Here is a 19,434-nt window from a genome sequence, read left to right as displayed (position 1 = left end):
ATATGTAATTATGTATAGTGATGGATGTTAACTAGACTTATTGTGGTGACCATTTCACAATATACACAGATATTGAATCGCTATGTTGTACACCTGAAACTAATATAATATGTCAATTATATCTTAATTATTATCTTTAAAAAGAGTACTCGAGGATGTTTTATCAGATGGACAAAAGAAGCTATTTCAAAGGGGAAACAAGAAGATCTAATATTTAGAGTCTAATATTTAGACTCCGTGGGGTCCTTGAGAAATGACTCTGTGTCCTGGCCACACTACTGGACAGTGCACTTGAAATACCAAGTAAGTAAGAAAATGATATCAGTGCCCCACAAACATTTTCATGTAGGATGATGTAGGAATCCCGGGTTCCCTCCTACCCTGTCCCCCACACACAAATCTTGACCAGGGACAGAATTACAGAAAAAGAAAGGCTGAGTAAATTTACACCACAATCATCACCACACACCCACCAGAAACCTCAAATTAAAATCTGGACAGTATTAAGTGTCAGCAAGAATGTGAAGATATGGGAATTACAGTGTGGGACTATCAATTGGTTTGTTGACTTTGAAGAAAAAAAATGACAATATCCCCAGTAAAGCTGAAGATATGGTTACCCTATGATCCCTGCTTAATACCATAAGTAAATCCGTGTGAATGGTAACCAGATATATATATATATACACACAGAAGAATCGTCTCAGAAGCATCATTTGTAACTGCCAAAAGTGAACACAATCCAGACCTCCATCAACAATCGAAGGAATAAACAAAATGGTGTATTAATAGGATTAACTTGCAACACTGAGTATGAATCTTAAATACTTAATATTGAATGAAAGAAATCAGATGCAACAGTATATATATGTTACCCTAATTACACAAGGGAAAAAAAACAGGCAAAAATCAGACTATGATTTTGGCATAGAAATAGACATGATAAGAGTATAAAGAAAGGCAAGGGAGGGTTATTATACTAATTTGGATATTCGATACCCTGGGGGCAAGAGGAGTCTAGCAACAGTAGGGGGCATGCAGGAGACCTACTGGTGGTAGTAGTACTCTATTTCTTGACCTGGGTTGATGTCACACAGTTGTTTATTTAATAACCATCTATATGTATCCATTTTTTTTGTTAAGATTATGATAGTTTACAACCTTGTGAGATTTCAGTTGTACATTATTGTTGGTCATGTTGTGGGTACACCACTTCACCCTTTGTGCCCTCCCCCTACCCCCCCTTTCCCCTGGCAACCACCGATCAGTTCTCCTTGTCTAATATGTATCCATTTTTGTGTTTGTATATTTCACAATGAAAATGAAATAGAAGAAAGGAAGGTGAAAAGAAAGAAATTTCTCTATTCATGAAGTTCTTAAAGTTATAATTTTGGTCAATCAGGTTTTTCTCCAAATTCAGATTCTAAAAAAGTGAAAGCACAAACACTGTTTTCAGGACAAGTGTAACTGTTCTTTGTAAATGTATTTCAAGTCAATGACCAGCTCACACTGACCTCTGAGTCCGTAGGTTACAATCTGATTGCCTCAGTACTTAAAATAAGCTTAACTGGACATTTTCAAAGATTATTTTCACAGAGCTACAATTCACTCAGGCTCTTTTTTCTGTGGATCTCAAAACAGGAATCCTGCCTCAGCAAATCTAGTATTTATTTGTCAGTATGCTTTGGAGGAGAAAGAAAAAAATTCTTAATTTTGTCAACTTAATAATGGAAATTGAATGTGACTGTTGGGGGAGGCGAGCCTCCTTTCACAATTATGAAAGAACACAGGTTTATTAACCGTGGAGGATCCCAAAGTGAAGCCTCTGGGTCTCTTCCTAGGTCTGAGTTGACTTGTGGTGTCTTCTTTTTGTCCTTTTCTTCATATTCTGATGATTAGACCACTTAACCCTCCTTCATGCTGACAGATCACCGTTGGAGCTGTGAGGTTCCTGTTACCCCAAGCTGGTGGCATAGTCTCTCCAGTTCCCGCTTTCCTCATTGCCACTGGAAAAATCCCCTAGGTTTCCTCAGTTTGAAGTTCTGCTTATTTCAAAATAGTTTCATTATCCCTGCTACTGCGAACATCTCGCCCTCTTGTTTCCAAGAACAATGTTTAATGAAAAGACCTCTTCTTAAACTAAAGATGAAATCCCATCATTCTACTTATTGTATGTAGGAAATCCACATCTACAGGACCCTTCAGAGAGGGACCCCTCTTGCCCTGGAGTAATCCTATTAAGCACCTTCATCTCACTGTTTCTAATTATAATAAGAAAGTCAGAAGAAACTCGGTTTCTCCTATAATGAATTCATACAAGAATTTCTGCAAGTGACAAAACGTTGGAGAGAATGACTTCAACACTCAACAGACTGATTTTTTTTTAAAAAATAGATCTGATTATTTCCTACAATGTGAACAGCCTTTGTGTGTCTCCTATGGCTTGACTGACTCACAAAGTTGTCCTTTCTTTTCCTCCAATACCAGAAGTTGGAAGGAAACCCCTCCCAGCTACTGTAACGTATAAGCATGTAACTCATTGTCTAAACACTGTAATCGTGGAGGATATTAAAACTTGGCAAAGTGGAGAAGATTGTTCTGTGCCATGCATCATGAGGTCATGACCATCAGTGAAGACTGTCAGAGCCCTCAGTGGCCAGATGGCCCGCGTGCATCAACTGGCATGGTGTCACTGAGTTGGAGATCTCTCCTTGTGTTCCAGGAGTAAACACATGGAAGATGTCATAGACATACAGAAGGGAATGCTGTGTGAGGTCGTAGCGAGGACTCTCCTCTTCAGACCAGGGCAGGGAACCCAGCACACCAGAGGGATATGGCACCTGCATAACTGCTTCAGTGTTTTTGTTATTATTGTTGTTTTTTATCAAAATAAAGCATTGTTTGCTTTGATTCTCATTCAGAATTTTCTTGAAGATACATTCCATCCTTTGAATTATAGAAAATTCCTGTATTTCAATGAGGCGAGGACATATTCACAGGAAAATGGAGTTTCCTTATACGTATGAATCTTCTTGTGTCCATTAAGGAGACATGGCAAGACAAAGCTTTCCTCAGCACACTCCACAGACATCCACTGTTAACTCTTCCCGCTTCCAATGTCCTAGTTCAACATGTCAGTTCTGGCACTCCAAAAGTAAGTAATAGTTCTTCTAAGTGATCTAGGATTAACAGAAAAATTTCTCTGCTCGGGACCTTATCCCTATAGTGGAAGCCTAGGCTGAGAAACCCTGAAATCCAGCTTAATAAAGTTTCTCTCTGTTGTCTTATTCATTCCGCTGCAGTAGAGATTTTTAAAAAGTTCTGGAACCTACCCAATATCCCCTTTTGGTCTCGGGTCATTTTTTCCAAATCCAGCAGTCCCTGTGGCACTGAAGTCTCAGGGAAGGAGTAATTAAATCAGCTAGCTCAACATGATATTCGTGATCAAGTTGTTTAACACAGCCTGATCACATGTACCCCTCCCAGAAAAGAGAGACAAAGGATGCAGCGATCTGTGAACATCTTTGGGGAGGCCAATGGCTCCATCACTTGATGTTGGATCTTTCTTTTGTAAAAGGGGTAAAAAAGAAAAAAAAAATTCATATAAAATAAAAGAAGATCCAGGGACCGGCACCGTGGCCGAATGGTTAAGTTCGTGCACTCCGCTGTGGCGGCCCAGGGTTCGGATCCTGGGCGCGGACATGGCACTGCTCGTCAGGCCAAGTTGAGGCGGTGTCCCACATCCCACAACTAGAAGGACGTGCAACTAAGATATACAACTATACAGGGGGGGGGGGTTGGGGAGATAAAAGCAGAAAAAAAAAAGATTGGCAACAGTTGTTAGCCCAGGTGCCAATCCTTGGGAAAAATAAAAAAATAAAGAAAAGAAGATCGGGCTTCTCTTTGGCTTTAGGCAGAGTTCTTAAAATCTATATAGGAAGGAAACTCAGAATTCCTGTCCTGCAATGGTTACCTTTGTGATTGCATTCCAAGGCTCCCTTTCCAAAATTATTGTTTAAAGAAATACTAATCCCTTATGGTAACGCTGTTGACGTAAGAAACTTTATGTAGTGCTGGTGGAAATATAAATTAGGAGCAATTAAAATTTTTCTCAGTTCATGCTCTCTTATACGCCTAGCGTAAGAAAATAAAAAAATATACAGAATGTTTTAGTATGAATATATGTTAATACCAGCATCGTTTATAATCGCATATTATGGAAAACAACTAAATTTCCCAAAGATTGAGATGGTTAAGTAAGTAACGAAACACCCTCAATATAATTTTGTAGCCGTTAAAATGTTTAAGTGTTTATTTTTTTGTATGGGGAAATTATTTTGTTACGATACTGATAGCTGAAACTGGGTTATAATTGTATATTAAGTTATAATACTTTAAAATGCACACACACAAGCAAAATTCTATAGCACACAAACAAATTTTCACATTTCTTTTTATTGTACAAGCATCTTATGGCCATTTGTCTCTCCTTCCCTGGCTTGTGTGATTTCCACATTTCCTCAGATAATATTATTAATTCTTATAATAGAATTATTAAAGAACAGCTATTTCATGTCACTTCCTTCTCTGTTCCTCTTTGAGGTTCCTGGACCCAGGACCCTGGACCAGCTGGCTGTCCTACAATGCAACTCAATTCACCCAAATTCTGACACTGTTTACCTGGAGACAGCATCAGATTCCACAGGTTGAGGGTTCAGTCCTACCAGACTGTTCCCCCCCAACTTCAGATGCCAATCCCAAGCCCCGGTTGTCACTTGCACTTCTGACCGACAGGCTATAGATCAGACGTTCCCACGACCTCCTCCTTGGGTTCAATTTAATTTGCTACAGCAGCTCAAAGAACTCAGAGATATGTTTTACTTTTAAGATTACCAGTTTATCATAGAAGAATATAACTCTGAAACAACGAAATGGAAGAGATGCCTAGGGCAAGGCATGGGGAACCGGCACAGATCCATGCACTCTCCAGGCATGCTACTCTCCCAGCACCTCCACGTGTTCACCCAGAAGCTCCCCAGACGCTGTACTGTTGGGGTTTTCTGGAGGCTTTCTCTCGTGGGCATGATCAATTATTAACTCCGTCTCCAGCCCCTCTCCCTCTCTGGAGGATGAAGGATGGGGCTCAAAATTCCAAACTTCTAGTCAAGACTTGGTCTTTCTGGTAACCCGCCCCCATCCTGGAGTCATCCGGAGGCCCACCAGAGTCACCTGTTGGGACAAAAGATGCTCCTACTGCTCTCACCACTTAGGTTTTTACAAGGGTTTTAGGAGCTCTGTGTCAGGAACCAGGGGAAGACATCAATATATATATTTCTTATTATTTCACAGTTCCCAACTCATGTTTACTCCTATTCCATGAGCTTTCAGTGTCCACAAAACATAACATTTTTTTAAACAGTTAAACTCTTTATAGAGGTACTGGATCATGTTCTCAGCCTAGTTTTTATCCATTGTCAGAGATTGAAATACCCTAAGTAATCTTAGAAATATGTGTGTGAATGAGATTTTATTTTGCTGAACCTACAAAAGGAATAATATTGCAGTGTTCTCCTGTTTGTAGTACAAATGTGGCTAAAGTGACAAGTGTGGAATCCTCGCTGAGCCTTGACACAGAGGGAAAACGTCTCTTTGAATGATATTTGAGGTGAGGAGAAAGTAGAGCATTAGCGCAAGAAGAATGGAGAGTCAGAGTAGGAACTGTGGGCTGGGGAAACAGACACTCACACATTGCTGTGAAAACGTAAAATGGTACAGTCACCATGAGAAATTTTTCAAGTGAAAAGACACTCAAGTGAAAACTCATCACAAGTGAAAATGCACCCAGAAAATACACTTTTGAAAATTTAGCTTACATGTAAGCCTACATAGATGAAAACTGTAGTTTATGCAGGTTTAATAATTGGAGCGCTGCTTGTAAGAATACAGGGAAATCCTTAATGCGTGTTACTAGAAGACGGGTTATTTAACCTAGGGTGCAGCCACACATACTGTGACCTAATTTGAAGCTGTGGGAAATGACGACACGTCTAATGTACTGATTTGGAACCACATGTGTGTGAAGAAAAAAATAAATACCTACAAATGCATATATGTATTTGAGATTGCATATTAACATAGTATAGACCTATATATTTATATACGCATATAGGTAGGTGTATGTATTTTCAGCATCTGCCTATTTGTATATGAAAGTAACTTCTCTGCAAGGATACACACCAAAATTAAAGCACTGTTCTCTCTGAAGTGAACTACTGTGTGTCTGAGCACTTGGAAGGAAAGTTTGCTGACCCCTTTTACCTTTTGAACGGTTGTGCTATGTATGCATTACATACTTAAATATGTAATAATGCTGATAACTAAAATGTGGGCCTCCTTTGAGGAGAACTTTACATTTCCCATTTGCTCCAGTTCCTCATGAATCTAACTACTGTAGGGGAGCAGAATTTGCTACCCCAAAATGTGTCTCTTTGGCTTGATCAATTTTAAGAGCAAAAGACTTTGACCTTCCCCATAACTGCCTAAAAGAATTCTAGATGGAAGGCCTGTTCCAGGAGGGAGCTCCTACCATGGAAACTACAGTGTGATATGAACGAGGTGTGACAGACAGCGAGGAACCCAGAGAGGCCCGGTGGATCACAGTCCTCTCTGTCTCCAAAGTCTCTGCCAGGTACGGCAAACAATTATTTACCAAACATTTACTTTTCCATCTCCACATGAATTGCCCCTGGAAGTCCCAAACCCCCACCGCCAACATCCCCTGTGTCTTCAGCTTGAGTTGGTAATTAAGGTGGTGGCTTCAGCCGTTTTGGTGAGTTACTCAGTTTTCCTAGGTTTCTCCCATGCATACATGTTATTAAACTTTGTTTTCTTTTTCTCCTTTTTTCTGTCTTATGTCAATTTAACTCTTAGAACAGCCAGAAGAACCTAGAAGAATAGAGGGAAAATTCTTCCCCCCCATCCTCTGTAGGGATTCAGCTTCTAATAGCCCCTTCTTTCCGGATTTTGAGCCTCTGGCTGCAGTTTATCCATGTCTGCATATGCCTGAGGAGCAGAGTATTTGTAGTCAGATACTCATGAACAGGCGTTACAGATTACGGACGCTTCCCCGTCTGTGGCCTCTGGGAGCAGTCAAGCCCACCCAGGCTTAATACAGCAGAGAAGGGTGCAAACAGTGCTGTATCGACAGTCAGTATCTGGAGACAGTAATGTGAAATGGAAAAAACGTTGTGAGATAATAGGAAATATAGATAGGTCTCTGCCCACAGTTCCTGACACAGCGCTCCTGGAACACTGGTAAATTCCTAAGTGCCAAGAGCAATAGAAGCTTCTTTTGTTCTAACTAGGCGACTCTGGGTGGGCTCCTGTGTGGCTTTTGGATGCAGGCTGGACACCAGAAAGACCAGGCTGTGATTAGAAGCTTGGGATTTCCATCCCCCCTTTCTCCTCCAACTTCTCTAGAGAGAGAGGAGGGGCTGGAAGTGGAGTTAATAATCGGTCATGCTTATGTGAGGGAGCCTCCATGAAATCCCAATACTATGGGCTTTGGGGTGCCTCCAGGTTGGTGAACACATCTGTCTACAGTGGGGGTGATCCATCCCGACTCCACAGGGACAGATGCTCTCATGTTCGGGACCCTCCCCAACCTCACCCTGTGTGTCTCTTCATTAGGCTGTTCATCTGTATCATTCATCATATCCTTCAATAAACTGGTAAACATATATAAATGTTTCCCTGAGTTCTGTGAACTGCTCTAGAAAATTAATCGAACCTGAGGAGGAAGTTGTGGTAACCTCTGATTTGTAGTTAAATTGGACAGAAAATGTGGGTAACCTGGGGACCTACTACTTGCCATTGGCATCTGAAGTGGGGGGCAGTGTCATGGGACTGAGCCCTCAACCAGTGGGATCTGACGCTATCTCCAGCTACAGAGTGTCAGAATTAGGTTAAATTGTAGAACGCCCAGCTGGTGTCCACGGAATTGCTTGGTGTGGGGAAAACCCACACAGATTTGGTGAAGTGAGGTGTTCCGTGTGAAAATTAAGATGAGACACCGGGTAAAGGAGAACTGTAAGGTTTTTTCCTAACACGAAGGCGTTGCTTTTTGTTTTCTTTTCAAAGAACTCCTGCAATCAATGATCTTGAGAAAGCACTTGCATTTACTCTTCTCTTTTCTACAAGAAGTCATTAGAGGTTAAAAAGGTCAGCTCTGAAGGAAGCTTGTCTGACCTGGTAACATGGCTTCAGCACTTAGTAAACGTAATAACTTCGTAGATGTTATGTAATCTCTTCTGACCTCAGAATCTTCAGCTCTAAAATAGAAATATAATAGTAAGCACCTCCAGTGTTGCAAGTGAACTGAACATTAGAGAGGGGATACTGCGCATGCTACATACACAAATATAAAAATGATTAGATTATGAACCCAATGTAGCCAAGAATACGGAAACTTCTCAGGAATGAAGTGTCCTCCAAGAGATAAAAGAGATGTAGCTCCTCTCAGGGCTCTCTCTGGTGGCAAATGCAAAATGAAAATGCATAATGGGAGAGGCATTGGCTGCCACTGACACTGCCGGGAGAGGCAATCCAGCTCATGTGGTCTGTGGACCCTCACTGGGCCACTTAGGAAGGAGTCTTGGGCGGGGAACACTTCCTCACCAAGAGGTAAGGAGTCTGCACAGCCTGTGCTGGACTTGTCACCTCTTGTGGGACTATCTTTTCCCATTCCAGACTCAATGTGTTCTCCTTCGTTCTGCTTAAGCTTGGGCGTCACATGGCAGCTGGCCAACTCCACTGCTATACTTGTCCCTTGCAGAGGGGGTCAGGTTCTTTCTTCTACAGCATGAGAAGGGTGTGTGCAGGCCAGCTGCGCTGCTTCAGCTGCCAGGAGGAACCCACTGGCCATGGGGGACCACTGCCTACCACTGAAGCTGATCTTGCTCTGTCTCCTCTGTGTGAGTAAAGCATTGTTCCACCCAGTGCTTGGCTGCATTGTGTTTTCCTTGGAGACTCCAATACTAAGACGCAGTGGCAGAAGTGTTTGGGTTTCTGCCTCTGGTGATAGGCAACACATGCTGCTTGCATGGCAGACACCATCCACTCAAGATAGACTCTCATCATCTCTGACACTGTCATCACCTGCTGTACAGCAACCTGTTTATACATAGGGCTTACGGCATCTTTCAGTAAAAACATATATAAAAACTCAAGCCTCAATAAGATATATGTGTGCACAACCAGATACTATGGAGTTTTCACTCAAAACTCAATGTTAGGTAGACCACAATTTATCTGACAGAGGGCATAGTCAGTGCCTAGTCAGCCCTGAAGATCATCTCTGCCTCCACTTTCCTGTCATCCCAGCCATCTCTTTTCCTGCAGTCCATTCTGTTTCTGCCCTTTCATACACAGATGGCAAATGAGCACACAGAAAGATGCTCAACATCCTTGCCATCAGGGAAATGCAAATTAGAAATAACAATCAGATACAAGTACAGGCCTATTAGAACGGCCAAAACCCAGAACACTAACAACTGCAAATGCTGAGGCGGACATGGAGCAACAGGAAACTTCATCCATCGCTGTTGGGAATGCAAGACAGTGCGGCCACTTTGGAGGAGAGTTTGGAAGTGTCTTACAAAGCTAGACATTCTTGCCCTAAGATCCAGCAATTTCACTCCTTGGTATATACTTGAATGAATTGAAAACATATATCCACACAAAACCTACAGTTGAATGTTTATGTCAGCTTTATTCATTATTGGAAAAGATGGCAAATAAACAAGATGCCCTCCAAGAGGTAAATGGATAAACAAACTGTTGTCTATTCAAACAATGGAATATTATTCAACAATAGAAAAGAAATGAATTATCAAGCCAAGAAAAAAACATGGAGGAATCTTAAATGCACATTTCTTAGTAAAAGAAGCCAATTGGAAAAGGCTGCACACTGTATGATTCCAATTATGTGCCATTTTGGAGAAGGCAAAACCAAGGAGATGGTAAAAACTTCAGTAGTTACCAGGACTTGGGCAGAGGGAGGGAGGAATGAATAGGAGGAGCACAGAGGAATTTTAGAGCAGAGAAATTATGGTGTATGATACTGTAACAGTGGATAGATGTCCTTATACATTCTTCAAAGCCCATTAAAGATAAAACACACAGAGTGAACCCTAATATAAGCTGTTTACTTTATATTGTATCAGTGTTGGCTCATCAAATATAACCAATGTATCTCACAAATGCAAGATATTGATGACAAGGGAAAGTGTGTGTGAACTGGGGTATGAGGGAGGATATTGGAACTTGTGCTGTCTGCTGTATATATATATATATTTTTTTTGCTGGGGAAGATTGGCCCTGGGCTAACATGTATTGCTAATCTTCCTCTTTTTGCTTGAGGAAGACTGCTGCTGAGCTAACATCTGTGCCAATCTTCCTATATTTTGTATGTGGGACAACACCACAGCATGGCTTCATCAGTGGTACATAGGTCTGCACCTGGGATCAAGCCTGGGACACCCGGGCCACCAAACTGGAACATACAAACTTAACCACTATGCCACTGAGCCAGCCCCATGCTGAATTTTTCTGTAAACTTAAAATTATTCTAAAAAGTAAAGTCTATTAATAAGAAAATTAAATCCTAGAACAGGGAGTTATTTGTGTACTGATGGCTTTCTCCTTGCTAGAACCTAAGTTTGGTTTGGGTGTTTCCCATCTCATGGACTCAGGCGACATGACCTTTTCTTCTCACCTGAGAACAGTGGGGAAGGAATTGAATGCAATCCTGTCACTGCTCAAAGTGTAGCTTAGTGATGGGCTGGATTGCAACCCTGACCCAGAAAGTTCCCTTGGGGCTTCTGGAAGGAAAGCCCTGTCTAGTGAAAAGGGGTATGACAGGGCATATTTTCTCTCACTGTCTTTGGACATTTGGGGCCAAGAATCGAATAGTCTTGTGACAATGGACAGAACACTCTCACTATGAGAGAAAATGAAAATCTACCACTCCTGGAGTAGTCATGAGGTTGTTGATAGAGCCCTTTCATCCTTGAGCCACAGGGGCTCTTGACACTCTGTTGTGGGAGCTAATGAACTCTGTATTGTTTTCTTAAATTAAGGTAAAATTCACGTCACGTAAAATTCACTGTGAAAAGGTGAATCACCCACAATTCAGTGGGGTTTAGGACATTCCCAGTGCTGTGCAATCATCACTGCTGTCTGGACCACAAGATTTCATCATCCTAAAGGAAACCGCATATAAATTAAGCAGTCGCTCCCCATTCCTCCCTACGCCCAGCCTCTGGCAACCAGGAAGGGACATTCTATCTATTGATCTGCCTTTTCTGGACTTTTCGTATCTATAGAAACATAAAGATTTCTCCTTTTGTGTCTGCCTTCTTTCACTAGCATAGTGTTTTTAAAGATTATACACACATCAGCAGTTCACTTCTTTCCATGGCTGATTCATATCCCATTGCATGGATGTCCCCATTTTTGTTTCTCCCTTCATCAGTTGATGGACCTTGCACCTTGGACTATTATGCACAGGGCTGATGTGAATATTCCTAGACAAATTGTTGGTTGTATACCTGTGTTTGATTTTAGGGGGTAAATATCTAGGAGTGGAAGTGCCAGGTCATATGGTTATTCTATGTTTAACTATTTTAAACAAACTTCAAATTCAGGTTGAAATTTGCTCCACAAAATTGAGTTTCAGCACCAAAAGTAACAGCCATATTTTCTGTACTATTGGTAGAAAAACCCAAAAACAATTGCTTTGGTAGGTTTTCCAGGTTTTGCTTGTAAAGCAAGATGAGACAGTAGATATAGTCATGGAGAAAGACAGAAGAGAATAGACAAATCAGGTGCTGGTATCCATGACCTCTGACTCTGTCTTACCCTGAAACAGAGCTGTTCAGCATCCCCGCGACAAGCTTATGAAGACATAGGCTCAGCACAGGAATGTGAATAGCAACAAGCAGACAAAAGTTTCTGCAGTAACCCCTCAGTGCTTCCTCAAGGGCCCCTTCTAATCATTAAGTTTTCCTCTGTATGAGCCATCCTTCTTTGTCCCTTTGTATGCCCTGCAACTTCTTGCAGGAGACTGAGTATTTGGAATAGGATGATGTGACAATTGAGGATGTCAGGTTCTCCCCATCCCCAGCGTTTCTTGTTTCTGCTTATTACAATAGTCCTTGTTCATTTCTTTAGTGAATTTTCTGATCCACTCCTGCGAGTTCTGTATTCTTTGTCATGTGTGGTCCCTGAAGTCTTTGTCCCATTAGCCCAAGGGTCAGCTAGGGTTTCTGAGTCTACCGGGTCTTCAGATGTCCTCCTTGGGAAAGAGGGTGAGTGAATTCTCTATGTGAGAGGGAAAGCAATCATATCCTTTGGTGAAAAGAAAGAGAGTGTGGTGCCAGCATCCACTTCTGCTTTCACTCTCGCACACAGAAGACTATGTTTCCTAGACCTCTTGGTTTTGGAAAGGATATGTGGCACCTTCCAACCAATGGCATCACTTTTAAGCCAAAGAATAAAAGAGGAGGTGTAAGACCCTAGGTGCTCTTTCTGTCCTTTGGTGGCAACTGAAGAAGGCATCAGTTTCAGATGGTGTACCAACAAGATCGTGGGGCCTCCATCAGCCTTGCCCCACGTGACTTAGGAAGCAGGGGTCCCTTCACCTCAACTATCAATGTATGATGTAAATCTGAGGAGAAATACATCTTTAGTCATGAATTTCTCAATTGTTGCATTTATTACCAGAGCATTACCTAAGTTATCCTGGAGATTACAATGACCTACCCTCTCAGATTGTCTAACAGATCATTCTTCCAGAACAGCATTTGCCGAATCTCATGCTGCTGTGTTCTGCATTAATGTCTCCTGATTACTGCCTGTCACAGATGGGGCCCTGGAAAGAGACTGTGAGGGGGAGGATTCCATGTGGAAGGTTTAGGGAAGCGTTCTGGGGAGATATCCCTATGGGAAGTTAGCAAGGCGGGGATAGTTGAAGGAGAAGCTGAAGGCCAAGACAGTTGCCACTGAGTCTCTGCCAACTCTCAAGGATCTCTGGAGCTGGGACAGCCCTTTGGTGTTGTCCCAAATTGAGACCAGGCTTCTTATTCCCTTATCAGCCAGACATGGGCCTCTGGCTGTCCCTCGAGAGGGCTGTGTCCTAAGGTTAGGCGGTTCCCTATGCTGTGGGCATGTCCTGTGAGGGAAAGAGCTGTGAGCTGTCCTCAGCCAATGTTCCCAGGAGCAGTGCGGTGGATGCATTGGCCTTGAGCATGACCCTGGGCTGAGTCTCAATGTTTCCATGGCACTTCTCCTTCACCATCATCTTCCTTCCCAACCCAGTTAATAATCTCACAAACTGAGAAGTCCTTGGGATGACATACGTAGAGCTTCTGCCTTTCCCTATGATTGGATGAGAGAACTGATTGGTGAAGACCAGAATCTCTCTCTCCAGAATCCAGACCCCTTACCCAGGGGCTTTGGTAGATCTCCAGAAGTGTTCCAACCTTAGCTGCAAATGCTGAAGTTGTTCCTAAAACAGTGGCCCCAGTTTTGCTCTAGTCTGGTGGTTGTAGTTAGAGAGAGTTCAATTCCCTAAGGAGAGTCAGAGTGGTCTCCAAGGTCTTGTGGTCACTGGGACAGGCAGTGTACACATCAAAACCTAAGGGCAGGTTGAGGAGTCAAGAAGGGTTCTCATTGGTCTCCTCAATGGTGAAGGAAAGGCCAGTACATCTTGGTACCTCTTCCAGAGCCACCAAAACCGAGGGGGCAGCAGTCGGGTGAATGGGCCAATCATGTCATTCAGGGAGAAATCCTAAGGCGAGCCAAGGGAAAGGCAGTGTTTGAGAGTCAGGTTTCCCATTCAGAGACCCTCCTGTCTTGGCAATTGGAGGTGGTATGAATATGGTTCCCAGGGTTCTGGAATACTCTGGCATGAATCCCTCACTGTGATGAGACAGATCACCAAGAGAGGCTTGCGGGACACTGTGAGTGGGGTGAGGTGGCATTTAGCTGGATGGTATGGCTGTCAATGGGACAGATTTTTTGTTAGCTCCTGTAAATGGAAGATGCATCAATGAATGGACCACGTGGCAAGATATTCTTGAGGGACGTGAGTGAGGAGTACAATCCCATGTCTTACACCACTTTGGAAAGACTGAGTTCACTCCTAATGTGATCTTGTTTTCACTTACACTGGAAGACGAGATGCAAGCACCCATCCCCACCTTACACCTGCAACAGTTTAAACAGAACCCTGCTTTCCAGTTCCTCAAATATTCTGACGATTTCTCTCTGACACTATATGCACCTGAGGGATTTCAAGAGATTCACATTGTTATTTTCTCTTCCCTTTAGTTAGCTCTTAGGAAGCCAGTTTTGGTAACTCATACTTTCCTTCAAAAATAAACCTGTCATCCAGATTTTCTAACTGCTTTACTCATGGACTTCAGCAAACAATTTCCAATTTGGAAACCCAAAGATGGGATAAATTGTCCCTCCTCTGCCACAGCTGTACCCACGTGACTTACTGAATGTTGCTACCTGCCGGGTCGGCTCTCAGGAGCATCCCAGTCCTGGAGGAGACACTCGTGGGACACCCGTGCCTTCATCCTGGCCCTGGACTAGCCCTGGGACCTGCCACGACTCTTTCTCCCTGGAGGGACAGCACAGCCTTCCCCACCTTCCTCTGGCAAGTCTCTTTCCTGGGTGGCTGTGCTGCATCAGCAAGGGCCTGGGCTGCCGGGAACCAGGATTGATCCTCAGCTTCTGGCTGTCCTGAGACGGCCTCCCTGGCAGAGTCCGGCCTGCCAAGTGTCTGAGTGACACTTGCAGCGATCAGGAAGGAGGGGATAACTCAGAAGTGACAAGCGATTCATCTGGTCCTTGCTTACATGGTGTTTCCTGGGGATGAAGCTCGAAAGGCCGGGTGGTCACCCTGTAGCTGTTGGTTCTCAGGCGGGTTCTCCGGTTGAGCCAGACCAGTGTCTGTTGGACACCCACATGGGGAGCATTTCCGGATTATACTTGGTGAGGCTGTGTCCATGCACATCCACAGAACGTTAGTTTGGTGGCATTGCCCGCAGGACCCCCAACTCACACCTTTCTTAGGCCTCATCTTTCCAACTTCCCAACAGGAAAGGTTCACACCTCGATGACAGAACCACCGCACAAGACTGTGGAAAAGACCCTAGTCACCCCAGGGGCTACGTGCTTCATGGGCTCGGGCCCAGCTACCACTTTCGGAAAAGCCAGTCAAATTACACCAGAGTGTGTAAACTGGTGATTGTCCAAGACCATGGACCTGAGAACCACACAGGCCCAGAGGTCACCCTGGGCAGCAAGGAACACTGTGGGGTCATTCCTGGTCAGGATGATGGTCTGTTATCCTGGAAAACCAGAGCTCACCTGGGATCCATCAGGTCCAGCCTGGAAGGAGTGGCCACGATGGACCTGACAGAAAGGCTAGGGGCATCTAGGGAATTTCTGCCCTAAGAGAGAATTGCATGCGGAAGTGCAGGGATGCTGAAAATCCTAGTTCACAGGGAGCACCAGGTTCGTGGAGGGAGACCCGGCTGTGGCGCTAAAAGCTGCCTCCCCAATCTTTCCCCTTGGAGAGAAAATAAGCAGGAAGTGGGAATCAGAGTCATGGACCCGAATCCCAGGAGGACCAAGCCCAGGTCAAAGGTGAACAGGGAGACCCTAGAGGGGCCCAGAGAGGGAGAGTCCTGCCTGCCCTTAGTCCCTTTGCACAGGACCTTCCTCTAGCCTCGCCCTCTCCACGTGCACATTTTGAGGTTTTACAGGATTTTCCCCACTTACAGTGGATGCAATTCCAGGGGCTGAATCAGAAAACAAGTTCCTCATTTGGGCAAGAGGAACTGGGAAAATGTTCCCTCGTCCTCCAAGTGCAGCAAGGCAGCCACGGTCCTGGGCAGGAATTGTGCTAGGCACAGGCCAGGGCCAGCTTTTTGGCTATTGAGGAAGGTTAGGTCTGAGCTAACATCTGCAGCCAATCCTCCTATTTTTGCTGAGGAAGACTGACCCTGAGCTAACATCCGTGCCCATCTTCCTCTACTTTATATGCGGGATACCTGCCACAGCGTGGCTGGACAAGGGATGCATAGGTCTGCACTCGGGATCTGTACCAGCGTACCTCAGGCCGCCAAAGGGGACCATGGGAACTGAACCGCTGCACCACTGGGCTGGCCCCAAGCAAGTGCTACTTTTTTTTGATTTAATTTTATTATTTTTTTATTGAGTTATTGATAGGTTACAATCTTGTGAAATTTCAATTTTACATTAATGTTTGTCAGTCATGTTGTAGGTGCACCACTTCACCCTTTGTGCCCACCCCCCACCCCACCTTTCCCCTGGTATCCACTAAACTGTTCTTGGTCCTTAGTTTTAAATTCCTCATATGAGTGGAGTCATACACAGATTATCTTTCTCTCGCTGGCTTATTTCACTTTACATAATTCTCTCAAGGTCCATCCATGTTATTGCAAACGGAATGATTTTATTCTGTTTTGCAGCTGAGTAGTATTCCATTGTATATATGTACCACATCTTCTTTACCCATTCGTCTATTGATGGGCACTTAGGTTGCTTCCACGTCTTGGCTATTGTAAACAGTGCTGCAATAAACATTGGGGTGCACAGGACTTTTGGGATTGTTGACTTCAGGCTCTTTGGATAAACACCCTTAGTGGGATGGCTGGATCGCATGGTAGTTCTATTTTTAGTTTTTTGAGGAATCTCCATACTGTTTTCCATAGTGGCTGCACCAGTTTGCATTCCCACCAGCAGTGTATGAGGGTTCCTTTTTCTCCGCAACCTCTCCAACATTTGTTGCTATTAGTTTTAGATATTTTTGTCATTCTAAGGGGTGTAAGGTGATATCTTAGTGTAGTTTTGATTTGCATTTGCCTGATGATCAGCGATGATGAGCATCTTTTCATGTGCCTATTGGCCATCAGTATATCATCTTTGGAGAAATGTCTGTTCATGTCTCCAGCCCATTTTTTCATTGGGTTGTTTGATGTTTTGTGGTTGATTGCGAGAGTTCTTTATAGATTAAGGATATTAAGCCTTTGTCAGATACATGACTTGCAAATACTTTTTCCCAGTTAGTGGGTTGTTTTTTTGTTTCAATCTTGTTTTCATTTGCCTTGAAAAAGCTCTTTAATCTGATGAAGCCCCATTTGTTTATTCTTTCTATTGTTTCCCTTCTCTGAGAAGGCATGGTGTCCAAAAAGATCCTTTTAATACTGATGTCAAAGAGTGTACTGCCTACGTTTTCTTCCAGAAGCCTTATGGCTTCAGGTCTCACCTTTAGGTCTTTGATCCACTTTGAGTTTATTTTGGTGAATGGCGAAAAAGAATGGTCAATTTTCATTCTTTTCCATGTGGCTTTCCAGTTTTCCCAGCACCATTTGTTGAAAAGACTTTCTTTTCTCCATTGTATGCCCTCAGCTCCTTTGTCAAAGATAAGCTGTCCATAGATGTGTGGTTTTATTTCTGGTCTTTCAATTCTGTTCCATTGATCTGTGCACCTGTTTTTGTACCAGTGACATGCTGTTTTGATTACTGTAGCTTTGTAGTATGTTTTGAAGTCAGGGATTGTGATGCCTCCCATTTTGTTCTTTTTTCTCAGGATTGCTTTAGCAATTTGGGGTCTTTTGTTGCCCCATATGAATTTTAGGATTCTTTGTTCTAATTCTGTAAAGAGTGTCATTGGGATTCTGATTGGGATGGCGTTGAATCTGTAGATTGCTTTAGGTAGAATGGACATTTTAACTATGTTTATTCTTCCAATCCATGTACATGGAATGTCTTTCCATCTCCTTATGTCGTCATCCAATTCTCTCAGAAAGGCCTTGTAATTTTCATTATATAGGTCCTTCACTTCCTTAGTTAAATTTACCCCAAGGTATTTTATTCTTTTTGTTGCGATTGTGAATGGTATTGTATTCTTGAGTTCTGTTTCTGTTGGTTCATTACTGGAGTATAGAAATGCTACTGATTTATGCAAATTGATTTTATACCCTGCAACTTTGCTGTAGTTGTTGATTACTTCTAACAGTTTTCCAATGGATTCTTTGGGGTTTTCTATATATAAGATCATGTCGTCTGCAAACAGTGAGAGTTTCACTTCTTCCCTCTCTATTTGGATTCCTTTTATTCCTTTTTCTTGCCTGATTGCTCTGGCCAGGACCTCCAGTACTATGTTAAATAGGAGTGGTGATAGAGGGCATCCTTGTGTCGTTCCTGTTTTCAGGGGGATGGGGTTCAGTTTTTGCCCATTGAGTATGATGTTGGCTATGGGTTTGTCGTATATGGTCTTTATTATGTTGAGGTAGTTCCCTTCTATGCCCATTTTGTTCAGAGTTTTTATCATAAATGGCTGTTGGGTCTTGTCAAATGCCTTCTCTGCATCTATTGAGATGATCATGTGGTTTTTATTCCTCAGTTTGTTGATGTGGTGTATCACATTGATTGATTTGCGGATGTTGAACCATCCCTGTGTCCCTGGTATGAATCCCACCTGACCCTGATGTATGATTCTTTGGATGAATTGCTGAATTCTGGTTGCCAAAATTTTGTTTAGAATTTTTGCATCTATGTTCATCAGTGATATTGGCCTGTAGTTCTCTTTTTCCCTGGTGTCCTTGTCAGGTTTTGGCATCAGCGTGATGTTGGCCTCATAGAATGTGTTAGGAAGTGTTCCATCTTCCCTAAATTTTTGGAATAGCTTGAAAAGGTTGGGTATTAAATCCTCTCTGAAAGTTTGGTAGAATTCCCCAGGAAACCCATCTGGTCCAGGGTTTTATTCTTTGGGATGTTTTTGATTGCTGTTTCAATTTCTTTCCTTGTGATTGGTCTGTTCAAATTGTCTGCCTCTTCTTGAGTGAGCTTTGGGAGATTGTAGGAGTCCAAGAATTTATCCATTTCCTCTAGGTTATCCATTCTGTTGGCATATAGTTTTTCATAGTATTCTCTTATAAACTGTTGTATTTCTGCAGAGTCTGTTGTTATTTCTCCTCACTCATTTCTGATTTTGTTTATTTGAGCTTTCTCCCTTTTTTTCTTTGTAAGTCTGGCTAGTGGTTTGTCAATTTTATCTTCTCAAAAAACCAGCTCTTTGTCTCGCTGATCCTTTCTACTGCCTTTTTCGTTTCATTAGTATTTATTTCTGCTCTGATTTTTATTATTTCTCTCCTTCTGCTGACTTTGGGCTTCATTTCTTCTTTTTTCTCTAGTTCAGTTAGGTGTGCTTTAAGGTTGCTTATTTGGGATTTTTCTTGTTTGTTAAGATGTGCCTGTATTGCGATGAATTTTCCTCTTAATACAGCTTTTGCTGTATCCCATATGAGTTGGTATGGCATGCTATCATTTTCA

At 42.8% G+C, this 19,434-nt stretch overlaps 1 long non-coding RNA gene across 1 annotated transcript; it reads right to left on the bottom strand.

Annotated features, from left to right (window-relative positions):
* Window positions 1–4,437: 4,437 nt before the first annotated feature.
* On the bottom strand, window positions 4,438–16,257 carry LOC139079861 (uncharacterized). Its single transcript, XR_011533834.1, has 2 exons — window positions 11,188–16,257; window positions 4,438–8,330 (listed from the first exon to the last, which is right to left on the bottom strand). It is a non-coding gene; the product is annotated as an uncharacterized lncRNA (long non-coding RNA).
* Window positions 16,258–19,434: the final 3,177 nt, after the last annotated feature.

The sequence above is a fragment of the Equus przewalskii genome, chromosome 27 (assembly GCF_037783145.1).
Source record: "Equus przewalskii isolate Varuska chromosome 27, EquPr2, whole genome shotgun sequence".
In the NCBI taxonomy this organism is placed as follows: Eukaryota; Metazoa; Chordata; class Mammalia; order Perissodactyla; family Equidae; genus Equus; species Equus przewalskii.
This window is presented reverse-complemented; position numbering and strand designations above follow the sequence as displayed.